General features: G+C 37.5%; 2 long non-coding RNA genes across 3 annotated transcripts; one reads left to right on the top strand and one right to left on the bottom strand.

Moving 5' to 3' along the window:
* Positions 1 to 300: 300 nt before the first annotated feature.
* On the top strand, positions 301 to 1867 carry LOC129739697 (uncharacterized). 2 transcript variants are annotated; one of them, XR_008735943.1, is made up of 5 exons: positions 301 to 457; positions 570 to 732; positions 803 to 1005; positions 1094 to 1420; positions 1682 to 1867. It is a non-coding gene; the product is annotated as an uncharacterized LOC129739697 (long non-coding RNA). The 2 variants fall into 2 exon arrangements; XR_008735942.1 differs by having other exon boundaries at positions 334 to 457; positions 508 to 732.
* Positions 1868 to 2632: 765 nt separating this feature from the next.
* Positions 2633 to 3207, bottom strand: LOC129742606 (uncharacterized). Its single transcript, XR_008736569.1, has 2 exons — positions 3033 to 3207; positions 2633 to 2958 (listed from the first exon to the last, which is right to left on the bottom strand). It is a non-coding gene; the product is annotated as an uncharacterized LOC129742606 (long non-coding RNA).
* Positions 3208 to 21822: the final 18615 nt, after the last annotated feature.

Below are 21822 nucleotides of genomic sequence, written 5' to 3'. Positions count from 1 at the left end.
TGAAAGACCCAAATACTACACACAAAACTTTCGGGGCTCCACTTAGCAAAAATTTACTGTTACTTTCCGTTAGCAAAAATATTGTTTTACTTTTGAATTAGCAAAAAGCTAAATTTGCTTGTTTTTAGTAAAAATGAACACGGAAAAATTGAGTTATTCATAAAATGTATTGTGATTACACCTTCAAAATAACTAGTCGGTTGTTGCTCAAAATTTGAATATCCCCAATTCAATTTTGAGTAGTTTTGGGTTGCCAATATACATATGCGAACTAAAATTCGATTATTCAGCTCTGTATAAAAAGTTTGCTGTTGTTGGAATCTGTTGAGAAGGGATGTTCAAAGCAAATTGTGAGCTTTTTTGCGGAAAAGACAAGAAAACAAACCGCGTGTGTTGTGATGGTTTCTATTTTCAATCGTTTTTTGTTGGTGTAATCTTTATTGTTTACTCGTAAAAGGTACATTTCTCAACATTTAACGATTCTTGTATCTAATTGTTCGATTTTAGGGTGGATGCCAACGATTATCATCCGATGGGTATCACGACCATCTATTTTCTATTCTTAATAGGGCGACCCAAAGGTGTGGCTAGAAGTACAGAAAACAGCTCAACATGCCTCGGTGATCAATCCCTTTGGAAAGGGCGCTTTAATCAATTTACTAAGACCGACGGGAAAACTTCACGTCGATAGGCAGCTGATCAGTGTTGGTTGTACCGGATATTCAATGTTTGGTAAGTTACGAAAATTTCAATATTCTGACTACAACTAATAAACCTAATTGTTCGATTTCTCCTGTTTAAGAAAACCATCAGATATCGTAGCTTTCTTGCGTTCCGAGTGACATCCGCATATTGATTTCTGGCCAAAGGGCTATAGCTAAATGTGCCAACAGTCGCCAAAATATTTGGAAATGATTTCCGATGGGATTGGCTACTTTTCTACGTAAATGGATGCGGTTTCCGCTGGAGCTGCCAAACGAAACTAAAAAGCAGTTCGAAACCGAGGTAAACAGCTAGTAGAAGCAAACCAAGATAAGACGCTTGTATTTTTTTTTTGCTTTCATTCATTCAAGTTTCTTTTTTCGAATTGCAGCATAAACGTTTGAAAATACCAACCAGTGCCAAGATCCCGCATGAAAATTTAAGAAAACTGAAATGGGATGAAAGCAAATGTAAGCTTTTTGCCAGGACAACTTTTCCAACTATCAAGATTGCATTATGGTTCCGCCGGAGCAAGCTTCCAAGATCGCGATAATCCTTCTCGTCCGATCAGTTTGGAAGAAGAAACTGGTTCTGACGATGGCCTTCACTATAATCCCAACGATTCTGGTTGACTGCTGGATAACTTTCGGCTTACGCATATTTGGTCCTTCCATGTGGATCTTCTACAGCGGTAACAAGAAAGGATAACATTTTTCAGGTCAGTCAATGTGCAACATGAAAATTTTAAAAATTTGTAAAGCTACACTAGAACAATCCTAAAGTTTAAGTCAATTTTAATTCCAATAGATAGCGCTAAGTCATTTTAGTTTAGAAATATTTTATTAATTAAAAAATTTAATTTTTTTGAGATTTTTTTTACATTACAAATTGATTATTGTACAGTACAATAATCAGTTTGTATTGTAAAAAAAATACAATTTTTACAATTTAAACGAGTTAAATTAAATTCTTTTTACAGATCCTTCGTTCCTTTTTGGCATTGACGTTGGCAACATGAACGTTAATCAGTTTCAGACGTTGAAAGATCCGATTTGAGCCATGTGAGGTTTGCTGCTGAAATAAAAATATGAAATGATATTCCGACACCGAGGTGGCTTGTCGTATTTGAAATTGGCAATAAAGATTATATTTCTCCGCACTAGAATTATTTTTTGTGATATTTTGAGAAATTTCATTTATTTTTACATTTTTATAAACATTTTGAAAATGCATGGGCATCCCCATGTCAAATTATACAGAATCGACTAACTGGCTGAAAGCTCAAAATGTATAAAAGCTTTTTGCTCACGCTCTGCGTAAAGCGCCCGAAGTTAAAACTAAGTGGAGACACTTTTGTCGAAACTGTATGGATTTTTATACAGAACAGAGTAACTTCGGTTACCGTGAAGACTACCTAGCCGCTTTTTTCAGACAGCAGCCGCCGGCTAAGAGAAAATATAAACAAGTCGGCGCGTGCAAATCAGTGCGATTTTAAAAAATGAAAAAAAAATTCAAATAAATTAAGTGAAAGAATTTATGAGTTCTGTTTTTATAATCCGATGTTCCTCATGAATTTCAAATGAAATTTTTGTTTTGGTATTTCAATACCCCCGCGATCTTTTCCTCCGGTTTTTGCTAAAAAAAATCAGTAAAAAATGCGGCGGCTAACTTTTTCTCACGTTTGCTAAAATTTTAGTTTCGAAAAATTACCAATTTGATTGCTAAATTTTTAGCTGCAAACTTAGAAAAATCCACGTAAGATTACATGCAACGACATGGGTAGAAGGGAATCGGGTATTTACATGTATCAATACTGCTTACTTCATGTAAATTCTCGTCGTATTGGACTGCTGCTTTGTTTACTGTAGGTTTACATTTCCAAGCTCATTTTTAGGTACGGCTGTTAATCCAATAAGAAACACAACAGGAGTTTTGATAACAACTTTTATTATACATCTCACACATCAACTACATTCAATATAAAGACAAACAGTTCACTGAAGATCAAATAATTATTTCACCTCACTTTTCACTTAAATTTTAACACACAGTCCGATCTATTTATTAGTTTTCCCCCGACGACGGTAACGACGGCTGGCGTGTTATTTGCAGAAAAAATGCAGCCATACAATTTCGGCAGCCTTGTTTGTTGGCAGACTGAGAGAATCCGAGCTTTCTTCGTTTATCTTCCACCCTCTGGCAGAATTCCATCCTTGGATTTTGCTGCGGAGTGAATCCAAAGCAAAATATTGTTTTCTATAAAAAAAAAGAGCGTAAAAGCACCATTAATGGAAGTTCTATTGCTTTATCATTATTTATGTTTCACTTACTTTTGTTAAGTATTTTGTCGCCACCAATTATGATTGAATAATCCGCCGGAACAAACAGCAAACGAACAAAGACTTTGTTTACAACTGTTGTGCCGTTCATGCTACTACATGTAATTATACTTGAAAATGCATTCTTATTTGAACCGTGCGGGTTTCGCATGCGATTTACGTGTAAATCTCCTTGCAAATACAAAAATGCTATACTCTTTTTCATATTTCCTCGTGCGATGATGGTTTTACATGAAATGTAAGATTACATTTTTCTAACTGTGTGGTCAAATTTGAGCAAAATTTTGCTAAATTCCGACCTCAGAAATTTTGTGTGTAGTATTTCACTAGTTATTTGCTAGCACCCTCAGTGGGTTATCGACGTTATCTTATTTTTTTTTTTTTTATTGCGTTTAAATAGCTCGGGGAGCTGACGCTGGAAATGAAAATTAGAATAGTTTGGAGAAGAAAATTTAAAGTTTAGAGAAGGCAGCGTAGAATAGTAAGCGATCTTGAGACGTTGGTTAGACCATCAAGCACTTCATTATATCCATGGAATATGGATAAAATGCAGTTCAAGATAATAAACCAACCCCTCCCGATACCAGTTGGAGGAAGGACTAGGGTGGGTTCGAGACTGGCCTCTACATACTCCCCAAGCATCTACATACTACTTATATGGGCGCATTGAAAATATTAAAAATAAAAGGAACGATCTCACCAAGTTACAGGACACCATCTTCAGCTGAATTTTGGTTAGATCCTTAGGCTGACAACCATGTCATGCGAAAGCCAACGTCTGGGTCCCATGATGTTAGGGGATGGCTTGAAGGTTCGATCAACGTCATCATTGGACCAAATGATTTGTCGGTAGTACATGCTGTAGGATCCTGTTGCAGCGGGAGCTTAGGTGCCATTCAAACTGTTCCTCTCAGCGGTTCGTTCGCAACTAATTCAACTGCCATGCCATCTCGTACGGTGATACAGTTGTTCGCATTCAACTAAGATCTCACACATTCAATCATGCACTCTACATCCCTTCTCTTGACTTTATTAAAGTTTTAGGGAAAAAACTGCATATACACGTTAATTTTAAGAATAAAAATAATTGGTTAGACTCGGCTCTGCATGTTCTATAAATTTCCACAACATTATTTTCGTCTCTTTGGATTGAGAGCTGCTCGTCTATATCCATCCTGAAGGGTGATTTTGTGCGCCTCATTCAGCAGAATCTCAATCGTAATCAAACATTTTGTTAGTCTCTAAAAGCTACCAGCTACTTCCATCCGTCGCTAAATGCGTGGAAAACCTTTCATCATATTTACTATTACAATGGACGCATTCTGCCTTTTAGACTTTTTTTTGTGAGCAAGTTCATCCTGCCAACCCCAAATATGTATTACCTGTTTTGAAACTATAATACTCAAATTATTTATGAAATTTTCATGAAATCTTCTGCCATCGCTAGGCTGCTTTTATCCCTGTCGCCAACTAATTCCAATTTACTCTGCGTCTTGAAGGGTGGGCAACAAGCGACCAGCAAAAACTCTTTTTTAAAAATCAATATGTCATGGAAGTTCAACGGCAAAATCTAGTTGTAGTCAGGCTTCATTTTGCTCATCTTGCCCAAAAGGAGACTGTGAACTTTCTCGCTCCTAATAATTGTGAGGAGATTTTAAATAAGCATTTTATCATCTGCTGCTGAGAGAGCCAAGAGAATTTTTTTCTCTAACGAATGATCACTCTTCTACTGTCAGAGTACTGTTGGTTTGTGACTCTGAAAACACCTCATCAGCGCTGCGTGTGATCAGTGAAATGAATTGCTCAGTGAAGGCAAGGGCATAGTTTTACTATTCTCATCGCTCCTAAGAGAAAAAGAAATGCAAATCGCTTATGAAATTTGGCCGTTTCACCAAATCACGTGGACAGCTTTAATGTGCGATTGAACCGTCCTCTTTCTATATAAAATTATGGAACATTGGCCCCAGCAAGTGCTGAAATAAACCACAACCGAAACGTCCATCTCTGTTCGGTCGTTGATTTCTCAACCAGTAACTGAGAAGCTGATGAACTTTTCTCCCTTCGAGAATGAAATTGGGTGACAGCGTTTTTTAAATGCTCTGCAACAAAACGTGGGCTTCTTGATCGGTTTAAGTGTGAGAAAGCATGTTTCTCTTAGGCGTTTGACAAGCAAATGAGAAAAAGTGAGCAAAAATCAAGAGAATCGAAGAAGCCTGGTTGTAGTTACGGCATTTGACTGCCTTTAATAAGCAGGAGAAGGAGAAGCCGTTCCAGTTGACCGGCAAGCACATTACAACAATTGTAAAAGGAAAATTATATATGTGTTTGATTTGGAAAATATTGTATTTGTTGTCAGCAGATTCAAGATTTTCTGCTGTGCACTAGTCGCTCGAGTTTTTTTTCTCTTCTTTTCAAACTAAGAAAAACACAACCTTCTCAATAACTCTCTTTGTTCGTAAACTTATGCTCCCAGCAGCTGAGAGCGTTTCTTAACGCGCGACGCCGATGCCTAGCAACGACCATGGTTGCCACATGAACAGATTTATCTAGACAGGTACAGATTTTTTAGCTCATTTTTGGTACAGAATCTGTACGTACAGATGACAGATTTTCAAAATGTGGTACAGATTTGTACAGATTTTTGACTTTCAAAAACTGAAAAAAGTTGCTACATTTTGCTTTCAACCAGTTTATTGAAAACTTTATAGAAAACAAGTCAAAAGTTAGCCTTTATTATTCTGACGGTAGGAGTTCCTTACTGGGAAGTACACGATGGAATAGTTAGATTTCCAAATTTGCTTCAAATAATTAAATATCTGTTCATAATCCCCCACTCGTCAGCAGTGGTCGCAAGTAAATGCCAATAAAACCAAAGTTCGTAATTGTCTGAATGTTGACACATTGGACGCTATCTTCAGAACGAAAAGTGATTTAAGTTTAAATGGCGGATCAAAAAATGTCGTATTAAAATGACGCTCAAAAATCGTTTTAATAAAACTACCCAGACAACCATTTGGTGGGTATTTCGAATTTGCAACGCAAATATACGGGCAAATATACGTGTAAACATATCGTATATAATGTAGCAAAACCAGTATATACGTATCATTTTGGAGGCCATATAGGTACATTAGCAAACATATTTTTGATTTGGATTGTATTAAATTACGATTTGCACGACTTGTAATGCGTCATTTACGACTACCCTGATTCTTTTTGGAATATACTTTGACAATTTACATCATTATATAGATGATTGAGGTTGTAATATACGACATTTTTCGTAACAATATGGAAAGTTTGACGACTTATTTGGTCGTCTTTTGCGACTTGAGTGACGGGCTCTCATTTTCCGTCAGTTGAATAAAAATAAGATTATTATTTTTTTTTTGTACTTTAAACCAATTGGTTTATTCATCCCCAAAAATAATAATAAAAAAAAGATTATTTCAAAGAAATGCATTTTTTGCTGTTAAATTCAAGTTTATATCGTACAAATTTATTATTTGCCTGATTGCTGATTTTTTTCAACTTTCATGAAGTTATTGTTAGTACCTGGACTTGATCCCCTGACCATACGATCTGCAGCTCATGATGGTTCCTCGACGCTATCTGGAATATATAAATTCAAGATGATTTGCTTGAAAGGCATTAAACCAAAAGCAAATCGTATATTTCTATAACTTAAATCTTTCAAATCGTAGAACATGTCATCGATGATCTAAAAATAGACCAACATTTTGAAGCCTCCTTTAATACGATTCCATTCATCGATGTCCCATTATCATAAACGACTTTATTGAACTTTTTTGTATTCTTCTACGACTGCCAGTAAATACGTTTTACGAAAATCAGACATGCGAATTAATTTGCAAAGGTATACGATTGCATGCACATTATTACGAATCAATGCAGTTATATACGTTTTTTATTTCGAATTATTTTATGCATAGCACGACAAAATCTCTCAGTCACGGCTGATCACCGTTTATCGGTCGTTTCACTGATTCTTTGCGAATTGTCGTACACATAGGTCGAGTTCATTTGTACACAAATACGAGTCTCTCTTCTTGTCGTAATAAAATCATGCAATGCTTTTAGATACGATAAAGAATATGCAAGGACCGCACATTGTAGGTGCAGATATACGAAAATGAGTATAAATAGCATTCTATAAGATGTAATCTGTAAAAGAAAATACGACTTCTGGTTGTCTGGGTATGTATTAACATCATGAACATTAGGAAGTGTTTGTTATGAAAAATATGTTTAATGTTAGTTTTCTAAAGAGAGAAAATAAAAATAGTTAAATGAGTTTCACAAAAAGTGTTTAGCTAAAAAACTGTACTATGTGCAATAAAGTATCCATCCTTTTTTAAGATTAAAAATAAGGAAACAAAATTTTCACATATTCATCAACACGTTCAATGCAGAACTTTGTTTTCTTCGGTACAGATTTTGATACAGATTTTTGAGTTTTCGGTACAGATGAAAAAGATTTTTTCGATGAGCGGTACAGATTTGGATGTGGTAACACTGGCAACGACGGCCCCAACTCCAGGGCATTCATAGAGAGGAGAGCGTCGATTGAAGCGAGCAAACGGCGCTAGGAGAGCAAAGGTTTGCTTGCGAGAAAACAATTGTGATGCGCCTGGAAACATCTAAGCGTTTCCATCTGGCGAAAGCACGTGGTTTTGTATTTGCCCGTCTGCTTATTAAAAGGCGTATTATTATTCAATGCGCCTTAAGTGACTCCCACTCCAAGCGTGCGCGTTGTGGAGTTCATATTAGTTTTTGCAGTTTATATAGAAAAATAGATAGTGAGGAGAAATAAATAGATGTTTAGAGCATTCAGTTATTCTTATTAATGAATTCTGCTCGGGCTGATCGGTGGCGCGGTCCCGGTTTTTCTGAGAAACCTTAAATAAAATTTAGTCTTCCTGAGTCCACCACCACTACTATATCAATCCAATCTGCCGTGCCTACCGAAGAGAAGTCTTTCTTCTGGCACGTGCTCCTCTTGTACTTTTTGTTCGCCGTGCGCTGTCCCAACGCTTCGTTTGCCAGCTTGGTCACCCCCAGTCCACTTGAAGATCCACCACGTGTTTTTTCACACGTTAAAAACATTCTTTGATATCTGACGTCTTTACCAGCATACGCCACATCGGTATGCTGGTTGGCGGGCGGATCGGTAATTTCCTGTTCTCTCAGAAAACTGAGAAAGCCAACCAATGCTTAGATGAGAAAATGCTCTCTTTTGCATTCGTTTATTCTCGCTCTATTTCGAAAGACATACGCACACACTAATAATGAGGGGGGAAACCGTACATAACGTTCCTAGTAACATATTTTTATTGATATGCTTTTTCAATAACAAAATTCTCTACATATGCCTAAGACATCTGATCTTAAGCGGGCCGTTGGATTTTTAGCTCACTTTCGCTTGCATTTCAGTTGTCCATCATGGAATCGAAGGTTTTAAGGGCTGCCTCTTATTGTCAGTTATTGATAACTCAGGATCAGGAGTAAGCTTTATTCTTTAACGGCATCTCTATATCAAAGTCTTTGAACCAATCAGCAGTAGCTTTTAGCATGCATTGGTTGAAAATCGAGTCGCTAGCTAGATGCCCGAAACGATCAAAACGCAAACCATTCCGAATCATGCTTGAGCTGAATCATTCCATTTTGTAACATTATGGAATGGAATGGATTGCCAAACAAATTATCCCTAGCCATCGCGTGGACGAATGAAATTATTTCGACTTACTTGGTATCAACCAAGTTCAATGCGGAGGCCAGTGAAAATGAAAGGCATCTGTAGAAAATGCTGATGGGATGGCTGGGGAAGGCAGTTTCTGCTTTACTAAAAATTGCAGTAAATGACTGAAAAATGTATGAAACCCACACAATATGGGTATTGGGGAAAAGGGCTTAACGCGTAGAAGTCGAATATCGTCATCCGACGCCATCTTGAAATCCAAGATGGCGGCTTCCGTTTAACTTCAAAATGCTGTAAATGACTGAAAAATGTATGAATCCCACACAATATGGGTATTGGGGAAAAGGGCTTAACGCGTAGAAGTCGAATATCGTCATCCGACGCCATCTTTAAATCCAAGATGGCGTCTTCCGCACAACTTAAAAATGCTGTAAATGACTGAAAATCGAATGAACCACCCACAATATGGGTATCAGGTGAAAGGGCTTAACGCGTAGAAGTTGAATATCGTCATCCGACGCCATCTTGAAATCCAAGATGGCGTCTTCCGCTCAAATTAAAAATGCTGTAAATGACTGAAATTCGAATGAATCACCCACAATATGGGTATCAAGTGAAAGGGCTCAGCGAGTAGAAGTCGAATTTCGTCATCCGACGCCATCTTGAAATCCAAGATGGCGTCTTCCGCACAACTTAAAAATGCTGTAAATGACTGAAAATCGAATGAACCACCCACAATATGGGTATCAGGTGAAAGGGCTCAGCGAGTAGAAGTCGAATATCGTCATCCGACTCCATCTTGAAATCCAAGATGGCGTCTTCCGCACAACTTAAAAATGCTGTAAATGACTGAAAATCGAATGAACCACCCACAATATGGGTATCAGGTGAAAGGGCTCAGCGAGTAGAAGTCGAATATCGTCATCCGACACCATCTTGAAATCCAAGATGGCGGCTTCCGTTTAACTTCAAAATGCTGTAAATGACTGACACATGTATGAAACACCCATAATATGGGTATTGGGTGAAAGGGTTAAACGAGTAGAAGTCGAATATCGCCATGCGACGCCATCTTGAAATACAAGATGGCGGCTTCCGTTTAACTTCAAAATGCTGTAAATGACTGAAAAATGGGTACTACAAAATGGGTATTGGGTGAAAGGGCTCAACGAGTAGAAGTCGAATTCCATCATTCAACACCATCTTGAAATCCAAGATGGCAGCTTTCGTTTAACTTCGAAATGCTGTAAATGACTGAAAAATGTATGAAACAACCACAATATGGGTATCAGGTGGAACGGTTGAGCGAGTAGGTGTCGAATTTCGTCATCCGACGCCATCTTGAAAACCAAGATGGCGGCTGTCTTTTAACTTCAAATTGCTGTAAATGACTGAAAAATTTATGAAACTCACACAATATGGGTATTGGGTGAAAGGGCTCAACGAGTAGAAATCTAATTTCGCCATGCAACGCCATTTTGAAATCCATCCTTGCACAGGTCGTATACACAGCAGCGGCTACTCAAGTGTCTGTGGAGCGTGATAATTTGCATTTTGGAATGATATTCACGCCCCACAGATACTTAATTGGACAAACAAAACTGGAGAATGTTTTACAAGTAAAACTGAATGCTGAACTCATCAATCCAGCATTAGATCGAGCGATTCAATTTTTCAAATCAGGTCCTTCACAAAGTGTACCTAACACACCTTAAATATTATTTAACAACTTTTTTTTATTATTAATGTTCTTTTAATCTTCGATTTTGAAATTCGACTTCTACTCGCTGAGCCCTTTCACCTGATACCCATATCGTGGGTGGTTCAATTGATTTTCAGTAATTTATTAAGTTAAGCGAAAGCTGCCATCTTGGATTTGAAGATAGCGTCGGATGACGAAATTTGACTTCTACTCGCTGTGCCCTTTCATCTGATACCCATATTGTGGATGGTTCAATTGATTTTCAGTAATTTATTAAGTTAAACAGAAGTCGCCATCTTGAATTTCAAGATGGTGTCGGATGACGAAATTCGACTTCTACTCGCTGAGCCCTTTCACCTGATACCCATATTGTTGGTGGTTTATTTGATTTTCAGTCATTTACAGAATTTTTAAGTTGAGCGGAAGACGCCATCTTGGATTTCAAGATGGAGTCGGATGACGATATTCGACTTCTACTCGCTGAGCCCTTTCACCTGATACCCATATTGTGGGTGGTTCATTCGATTTTCAGTCATTTACAGCATTTTTAAGTTGTGCGGAAGACGCCATCTTGGATTTCAAGATGGCGTCGGATGACGAAATTCGACTTCTACTCGCTGAGCCCTTTCACTTGATACCCATATTGTGGGTGATTCATTCGAATTTCAGTCATTTACAGCATTTTTAATTTGAGCGGAAGACGCCATCTTGGATTTCAAGATGGCGTCGGATGACGATATTCGACTTCTATGCGTTAAGCCCTTTCACCTGATACCCATATTGTGGGTGGTTCATTCGATTTTCAGTCATTTACAGCATTTTTAAGTTGTGCGGAAGACGCCATCTTGGATTTCAAGATGGCGTCGGATGACGATATTCGACTTCTACGCGTTAAGCCCTTTTCCCCAATACCCATATTGTGTGGGATTCATACATTTTTCAGTCATTTACAGCATTTTGAAGTTAAACGGAAGCCGCCATCTTGGATTCAAAGATGGCGTTGGATGACGATATTCGACTTCTACGCGTTAAGCCCTTTTCCCCAATACCCATATGGTGTGGGTTTCATACATTTTTCAGTCATTTACAGCATTTTGAAGTTAAACGGAAGCCGCCATCTTGGATTTAAAGATGGCGTCGGATGACGATATTCGACTTCTACGCGTTAAGCTCTTTTCCCCAATACCCATATTGTGTGGGTTTCATACATTTTTCAGTCATTTACAGCATTTCGAAGTTAAACGGAAGCCGCCATCTTGGATTTCAAGATGGCGTCGGATGACGATATTCGACTTCTACGCGTTAAGCCCTTTTCCCCAATACCCATATGGTGTGGGTTTCATACATTTTTCAGTCATTTACAGCATTTTGAAGTTAAACGGAAGCCGCCATCTTGGATTTAAAGATGGCGTCGGATGACGATATTCGACTTCTACGCGTTAAGCCCTTTTCCCCAATACCCATATTGTGTGGGTTTCATACATTTTTCAGTCATTTACAGCATTTTGAAGTTAAACGGAAGCCGCCATCTTGGATTCAAAGATGGCGTTGGATGACGATATTCGACTTCTACGCGTTAAGCCCTTTTCCCCAATACCCATATGGTGTGGGTTTCATACATTTTTCAGTCATTTACAGCATTTTGAAGTTAAACGGAAGCCGCCATCTTGGATTTAAAGATGGCGTCGGATGACGATATTCGACTTCTACGCGTTAAGCCCTTTTCCCCAATACCCATATTGTGTGGGTTTCATACATTTTTCAGTCATTTACAGCATTTCGAAGTTAAACGGAAGCCGCCATCTTGGATTTCAAGATGGCGTCGGATGACGATATTCGACTTCTACGCTTTAAGCCCTTTTCCCCAATACCCATATTGTGTGGGTTTCATACATTTTTCAGTCATTTACTGCAATTTTTAGTTAAGCAGAAACTGCCATCCCCAGCCATCTCCATTTGAGAAAGAATAAAATTGAAATGACCATCATTCAATTTTGTAACATAAACGAATGACGCCGATTCGAAGAAAAGTTCGATCCTGACGAAAACCAAACAGAGTGCCTTGGAGCTTCTCCTATGTCTGAATATTCCACTGCGCGCTGGTTTGAAAGTAGGCAACACAGATAACACAGAAGCATGTTGTTCACAGAGCAGATCGAAGCACGTTCATTTCTGTAGGGCTTCACTAAGGGGGTGAACGTGAATTTTGATTCATTTTTCAAACCCTGGCATGCATACAAATAATTGAACTACCTCAAGTTGTGTTATTGTAATCCATTTTCAACTTTTGTGGTCTTCGTTATGTTTTGTTTGGAGGTATTCATCACGGCAGAACACCTCCGGCAATCTTCTATGTGTTCTTCCTTCGAGCCATACAAAAAACTAAGACATTAGTAAGAAATCATATTTGAACCTCGTTACGCTCCTTCTCGCAATTCGAAACAAATCATTCAACTGTCTTTGTTGGTAACCGTCGATAGAATCAAATAACCCTATGGCAGTTGCCATGCATTATTCTTCAAAATCTTTGATAGGTCATACATTGAAACCGACTAAATTAAGCCCAATTTATTTTGAGGCTAAGATTGTTGTTAAAATAAGCGTGCATTATAGCACCAGCCAAGCACACATGGCTATTTTATAAAATACTTGTTCCCTATCTTTTTCTGAGAGTACATACATGCATAACAACCATTTCTACTGGATTAGATCTTACAATACCCATTTCTGCTGTATGCTGGTCTACCTGTATTTTTAAACAGCTGAACCATGATTCCTTCAAGGTTTGAGAAAACCTTTAACTTACTCTCGCTGTTTATTTTCCTATCACCAGATCAGCGCAAAATTCTTAATTATTTCCTTGCGCTACAGTTAGATTTCTTTAACTGGACCCGCTCTCGCTCTGCAGTTAATAACTGGGCCAGCGTATTTATCGCAACTACAGGTTAACTATTTTCTCCAGCGCTTCGGTAATATTCTCTCTACCGGACCCGCTCTCGCTCTACAGTCAATGAACTGGACCAGCAAACCGGCCCCGCAATCAGCTCTACAGTTGAAATCAACTGGACCAGCACTTTCTCTCTCTTTCTCTTTATTCTAGCTTTTCGCAGAGGGCTGAAAGAGCTCAAAATAAGCGTACCAACTTTAAATCCAAGATGGCCGGTTCTTTATTTACAAACAATCAACGATTTGAAACGTCTCAGAAATCGTAACACTTCAACAGTGGGGCTACTCTTGGAAAAAGTTTGGCAAATTTTATGTTTTGTTTTTGAATAAGATTCAAATTCTCGAAATCATAAGCCATAAGCCTGTGTATATTATCGTTGATGAAAGAACAAAACAATTCAATTGATTGCCACTATTAATCGCATGTTTGAAATTATTTCCCACTTACTTGGGTTGAATTCGAAAAACGCAAGGTTTCGTGAATAAATATTACCAATCTGCTTCACCGTGTAACTGTCTGCAAGCAATTTGTTTACATTTTTTTGGTATTTTGAACGTTTTTAATAGCAAGTGGAGAGTGAAAACCAAGTATTCGGATTATTTTCGGTTGTTTTTAGTAAAGTTAGTGTTCTGGAACTGGATTTTACCATGCGTTGCATTATCGTAGGCTGTCCTAGTGATCTGCATTTATCTAAAAAGGATGGTGGAGTAGCTGCTCACAGGTACATTTCAACTAAAGAAAAGTCTAAATCGATCTGACTTATTGATTTCTAAAACAGGTTCCCCCGTGACGAAAATTTATGTCAACAATGGTGTGAGGCCATAGCTCCTTTCTCGCATGGATTCGAACGTGTCTCTATAAAAAATGCTCGGATCTGTTCACTGCATTTTGCATCCTGTGATTACAAGCCTGGTGGATTCCGGAGGACATTAAAATTTCTAGCAGTTCCGAAAATTTTCCCAGGGACTGAAATACAGTCAATCGGAGAGGAGATACAGGAAAACATAGAGCCAAACCAGCAAGCGAGTAGTGAAAGGATCCCTTTACAAGACTTGGAGGAAAACATACCGTGCCTCAACAGAAATTCTGAAGAAATCGCAAACTCAACCAGAGAATGGTATAGTATAATTATTTAGATTGTTTTTTTTTTTTTGAGAAATTGAATTGTGATTATAGTCATGATGTCTCTATGACGATTTAGTTCTAATTAAAAAAAAGAGTTTTTATATCTTGCTCAATGCAATTAAACATACAGTATGTAAAAGATTAATTTTAAGATGGATAATAGAAAACTGAATCAAAATTTATTTATATGAAGTGTTTTTTTTATGATGACATTCATAGTTTGATAGTTAGTTTAGTAAAAGGCGGTAGCATTATTATTTAAATAATTGATTGATTGATTCTTTTTGAATACAGCAACAACACTTCTGATGTTGAGAATGTTCATCCAGAATATTCGAAAAAGGTTATTCCAAAACTGAAAAAGAAACTTCTGAATAGCCGGATGAAGTTCAATCGACTACGACAGAAACATTATCGTCTTAAGCGTAAAACGGAGTCGCTCGTAACAATTATCGACAAGCTCAAAGAGCGAAATCTACTCACAGCTAGCGGCGAATTATTGTTGGAAGTAAGTTAAAAGTTTCTATCTTTTAATTTGGCTTAATACAAGTTCTTTTTTAAACAGGATTTTTCACGAAATAGAGAGCTGCTTAATGAACTAAATCATCCAGGCGTACCCCATTTTTATTCGGAAACTGTAAAAAAATTTGCCACAACCCTGCACTATTACTGTCCAAAGGCCTACAAATTCGTTAAGAATGCCTTCGACAATAAGCTGCCCACGGAACGATCTATTGTCAAATGGTATTCAACAATTGACGGAGAACCGGGTATAACGGAAACCGCTATTCAAAAGCTTGCAGCGCTTGTTGAGGAGAAAAACCGTAAGCTTGTGGTGTCCCTAACGATGGATGAAATAGCCATACGAAAGCTGATAGAGTGGAACCGCGCAAAAAAACGTTTTGAAGGAATTGTTAATGCCAACTCCGATGACCTGCAATGTGCGAAGGAAGCGTTGGTATTCGTTGTATCATCAGTTGAGGAAACTTGGAAAATACCTGTAGCGTACTATTTAATCAATGGTCTGAGCGCTAAGGAAAAAAAAGTCATAGTAGAAAGCGTTTTGTTAAGGCTTCAGGAAGCTGGTGTCATCGTTATTGGGTTGACATTCGATGGCACTTCAACTAACATGGCCACTGCAAACTCGCTGGGCTGCAATTTGAATGTTACTAGCTCCGCTTTCAAAACCTTCTTCTGTCATCCTTCGGCTGATCACGCAGTTTATGTGATTCTCGATCCGTGTCATATGATCAAACTGATCCGAAATAATTTTGCAACGCAAAACCTCATCATTACGCAAGATGGGTTGGTTAAGTGGCACTTCATACAAGCACTGTATGAAGTTCAAAGCTCGACTGGCAGGGCGTTGGCCAAAAAGCTAACCCACAGGCACATACACTTTCAAAACCAGAAAATGAAAGTGTCATTAGCAGTACAGGTTTTGAGCCAATCGGTTGCAAATGCTTTGGAAACGTTGAAGCTGAATGAAAGGTTCGTTGGAGTGGATGCAACAATACAATTTGTATCCATTTTCAACGATCTGTTTGATTTGTGTAACTCGATGGATACCAGAATGACTGGATTTAAATGCCCGCTGAGTAGGAGCAACTTTGACATTTTTGAACCAGCATTGGACTTTGCAGAAACCTACATAAAAAGCATAAAAACATCCTCCTATGAACCGATCATCAGTTCCATTTTTAAGACCGGTTATCTGGGAATGCTCATAAACCTGCGTAGCTTTCGGGGTATGTTCGACGAATTTGTTCTACAAAAACAATTATTGGACCACCTACCAACATACCGGTTTAGCCAAGACCACGTAGAGACATACTTTGCTGCAATAAGAGCTATGGGCAGGTTGAACAATAATCCCAGTAGTGTACAACTGAAGGCGGCATATAAGCGACTACTGGTTCACAATAGTGTGAAAGGATCTGATAAAATGAACTGCTCTATACTAGACCAAACTGCGATTCTCGAAGTTTCACAAAATGCTGATAGCCATTCAAACGATTATTCAACAGTAGCGAATGCTGAAATCATTGAAAAGAGGCTGTTGGAATCTGTTTCGGTGGATATGCTGTTGACCAACAGAATGGCTACCTTGGCCATAAAGGATGACGTACTAACGGTCCAAAAAATGTTGGTAACTGGAATGAAGTGCCAAAAATGTGTCGATGCCATCTTGCACGAGAGAAAATTTTATTATTTGAATGAAAGTGTATTCATTCTCTGTCGTGTTGTTGAAGAAAATATTCGGAACATCACAAAAGGGAAAACTAATTTCAACATTTCACGCTATTATGAAATAATACTAAAATGCGCCCTTAAGCAAACTTCTGAATGTTTTCCTGAAGTATGCAGTGAGCACAAATATAATGTGCAAGCAAAAGTTGTTGAGAACTTTGTTGATTTATATTTAACCCGGTATTCTAGAACAGCTATTCCTCAAAATGAATACAAACGATCAAAACTTACTAAACTTATTCTTTTCGAAGGACAATAGTATATGTAAATACCAATCGTTAAGTTTAAAATTCTCATATATTTTTAAAATAAATTTGGAAAAAAAACTATTTAATTATGTATTTTAATTCTCCAAACACATTAACAGCTTTCTTCTCAATATTTACATCGCATATGACGATAAATTACAACTTAAGAAGAGTTCTTACAATAACCCTCCTGAACAAAAAAACACTCTCACGAAGCACACTTAAGATTTCCAGAACCTGCAGTATTTGGTACTTGGTATAGGGAATAGACTCCGGCTCTTCCTTTTTCCCAATCGATCAACTTTGTCTGCTCCTTTCTCATCGTTCTCATCCACTGTCTTTCTTCTGTATATTCTCCACATCATCATTTAATTTTTCAGCACCCTGCAGGAACGAGAACGCCCGATGGATTGAGATTTCGCCTGTTTGTAGACGAAAGATAGTTGTAAATTGTAATCATTGGAAGATATATTGTTAAAACTTACCCGATAGTCCGTTCCGATGGTTCCGATCTTTGTTCACAATTTTTATGGTTGCATTCCGCTGTACTGCTACGTCCGGATTAAAAAAAAACGGCGGATACTTAAATTCTTGATATTTATTCACTACGGTTCCTATGGCGATGTGTTTTCCTGTGTGTAGCTAAAAGATATTTCGATGAAAAGTGAAAAAAACTGCAAGCGCAAACCGACTCAAAATAATGTTTGTTTTTGTTTATGCCAAAAATAGGCACCCGACAAAATTGACGCGTTACCCTTTTATGAGAGTAACGTTTTGATTTTCGGGAACCACTCTGACGTTCTGGTTCCAAAATTTTGGTACGTTACGTTTATATGTGATTTGACAGCTGGTTCAGTCCTCTGGCTTTTCGTATCAAGGTGAAATTTTTTTTTCCGGACACAGCCATTTTGTTGTGCCAAAATATCGTTGGACTTTTAAGTTGACTTCTTTTTTTATGTTGGTTCAAGTTCGCTTTACGATTTACGGCTTATACTCACCTCTTGGGAAAATAATCCAATTCCGCATTTAAGATGGGTAGGAGAAGATTCTTACGGCTGCGCCAAATTGTAGGATCCTGTTGCAGCGGGAGCTTAGGTGCCATTCAAACTGTTCCTCTCAGCGGTTCGTTCGCAACTAATTCAACTGCCATGCCATCTCGTACGGTGATACAGTTGTTCGCATTCAACTAAGATCTCACACATTCAATCATGCACTCTACACATGCCACGATACATGAAAAGAAAACAGAAAAAAAAGAAAAAAGAAAAAAAGAATTTTAGTTCATATCATCTATCAATATTTAAGAAGAAGCCTAGCTTAAACTTATAATAAACCGAGCTCAAATTAATAGTAGAAGTAAGCTACATTATTCCTGTCATATCATAGAACCATACTATTTTACCAAAATATGGATGTGAGAGCCTGTTTTGCTTTTTGGCTTGCTCCAAACTAATAAAAATTCTAGTAGAAGTAAGCTACCTTATTCCTATCACAACATCACAAAATCATGCGAATTTACCAAAATATGGATATAAGAGCCTATCTTACCGTTTGAGCATCGCCCTAACCTACCTGCCTCACATAGTTGAATGCCTGCTTTGAATGAGATTTAAAAATTGTCAAGACTGTTTGCTTTGAACTATTTATAATACTATAAAAAAAAAACTCAGGAGACAGATCCGTTTCACAAACCTTAAACCACAAAATACCATTTCCATCCAATTAGCCCCCAGTGATTGAAAAAAGCTAGATTTAAGAATAAGCCATCGTAATTCATAAACCGCAAATACACATCCACTGGAGCATTGGGGAGGAATATGGTCTTTAAATATGTTAACCTACTCCTTTCTAACTTTCCAACTATTTGAATATATCTGAAGAGAAAAAAAACTCCACTCCGAATGATCTGAAAAATAGAAAAGAACATTAAGAAAAATAGAAAAGAACATTAAAATAACAATAAAAGGTCAAACAATCATTTCTGATCGGACCAGATTGACCATGTGATTGAGCTTTAGTTAAAAGCCGTGGGACCGGCATTTAGGGGTTCCGTTTCACTTATGGTCGGAAGTGATCCGTTGATGCCTATAAGAGTATCAGTACCGGTAAGTGCTATCCCAAGTGTTAACCCGGGACACATTTTCGGTCTTATTTTAGCTTTAGCAGCTCATTTGCGCACCGGTAAGTGCTAAACTGGTGTCCATTTTTTTAACTGGTGGCGCATCGATAGGTGTTGTTGTTGTTTGTTGTTATTTTCTTTTGTAAATTTTCCCTAGACACTTTAGCACCTGTCAAATCAGGAGCTGGTCGGTATTCATATTTGACTCCTGGCTCGCTTTTTTAACACCCAGGAGCAAGATAACACCTGGTTTGAAACCTGGCGGTGCGCCGTCGAAGTGTCAAAATTGAGTGTTATTATAGCTTTGACACCTGACCGCTGCTGATACTCTAACAACGCTGAATTGTGATACTCTCACTATTCTATATTTAATGTTGTTATACGTCAAGGTATACCCATTTATATCAAAGTGATATAAATGAGCACTCAATCACGCCCACGGGGGTTATCGACGTTATCGAGTCGATAACCCACTGAGGATGCTAGCAAGAAGTTAGTGAAATACTACACTCAACGAAATCGACACATTGTGGCTATGTGTGAGCCTATATAGATTTTTGCAATTTGTGTTTCATATGTAGAATATGTGTCCCGCATATAGTCGAAAACATCGAAAACGTTATATGTGGGTGACACATAAACTGTATGTGGTAAGATAAATAAAAGTTATAAAATTTGTCATATGGCTGTCATTTGTAAAAAAATAATAAATTTAAAATCATTTTTTCTTGGAAATGTTAAGTTCATGTTACTTTTCTATTGAAAATCATAAGACGGAGTGATATCATTTTAATTTATTACCCTTTAAAGTTAGTTTTATTTTTGCTAATTTCTCACCCGACTCATTCGCAATTTTTTTCCAATATCACCCAGCGAGATATTTAACATGGTTTTGCATTCAGCTCGCCCACTGCTGCGCTCTGGTCCTTCCATCGAATGCGGCATGATTCTTCCGCTTACTTCTCAGGTTTTTCGTTCTCTGTTTGATGCATTGATTCTGGGAAAACGAAAAACAAACTGTTCATAAAAGTTAGTTTAGGAGAGCGTAAAATCTAAAAGCTTACCTGCGCGTAACTTTGGAAGAAACAACTTCCGCAAACAATACTGCCTGAACAAGCCAGCGGGTATTTGGCCCTTTCCTCCGCTCTTCATGAAATCTTAATTGCCATCCGTGTCTATTCCGGAATGTAGATCGGGGTTGCATGGATCGGTGTACGGGCCAAATAGAACCAGGTCGCTGAGTTCCGGGAGTGTACTTTTTTAGAACATTGTCGTTGACCATTTGCACGGGTAATAACTGACATTGTTCCTCTCGAAAATACTGCACCCACTCCGAGGCTACCGATTGGAACCATCTTCCTCCGACCGAGGACATTTTGAACAGGATTCCAGGTTTTTCTTTGTCGGTTCTATGCGAGCAAAACAAACGAATTTCGCGAACGCCATTTTGAGAACACCAGAAAAATATCATCGACGACAAATTCGATGATTTTTCGCTGGTCGCACACGCTCATTTTATTTGACCCGGTTCGATATATTCCTCCCACATAAAACTTATGTGTGAAAATATTGGTTTTTATTTACTTCATTTAAATTTAATTAGTAGAAGAATTTCAGAATCGTATGTGTGGAAACACATATTCTTTAAATGTCAATTTTTTGCAGTGTAGTATTTGGGTCTTTCAAATACTGTGGCTGAATTCAAAGGAATCATCGACTACTTTGAAATCACACTTCAATGCTGAATTAAAACATAAAAAAGTTTAATGGGTCCAAGATTTTAAAATCTGAAATAATTATCAATCGAAATTTTCGTTCAGAAGTTCAATTACGAATAAATAATTGAAAAAAATTATAATAATTTCGCTGTTTGGTATTTATAATCATAAGAATTTTTATCTGCAGTTAAGATTCCGATTTTAAAATTACGTTCAAAATGCAGAATTCAGAATCAGAATGAAAATTAAAAACTCATAATCAGATTCAGCTAGAATTTAAATTATATAATTCAGATTAAAATATCAATATGAAGGATTCATATTGAAGAAGATAGAAGTTTCTCAATATGATTCAAAATGCGGTAGGGGGAACTAACGTCTATGGCCGGACACCGCCAATGACCGGACAACATTGATTTTTCGAAAACGCAATATCCTAAAAAATTTTAACACCATGAAAATAAATTAAATAGTAGCCTGATATGGTGTTAGATATATGGTAATCCAATCTGAAAAGGTAAACCAATAATAGGCGTCGAAAGCTTTTGCCTAGTAGTTCGATAGCCGATCGCCCAAACTTTGCATTTATATTGTGGTCAGTTTGTCGGCTTGGCAAATGTGAATTGCACATAAACGTCATCGTTGGTTGGTTATTTTTCGGCTAATATAGTATTAATATGGATAATCTTAAATTCAGTAGAAAAACCACCCGAATAGCAAAGACGATAGTAAAACAATAACCGTACATTGATATTCAATTTAACAATAAATTACAACGTAAAATCATATTATTTATTTACCACTTTATATATGATAATACCACAATATTTAGAGTAACCATGAAATGTATAGTTGATACATAATATTTTTAAGTTGCCAAAAAGCGAAGAATCAACATATCACAGTAATTTTCTTGTGATTTTCAATGGAACAGTGATTTTCATGGTAAAATT

This window comes from Uranotaenia lowii, chromosome 1, assembly GCF_029784155.1.
Source record: "Uranotaenia lowii strain MFRU-FL chromosome 1, ASM2978415v1, whole genome shotgun sequence".
Lineage (NCBI taxonomy): Eukaryota > Metazoa > Arthropoda > Insecta > Diptera > Culicidae > Uranotaenia > Uranotaenia lowii.
The sequence above is the reverse complement of the archived record's forward strand: the minus strand, read 5'-3'. Positions and strand labels throughout refer to the sequence as shown.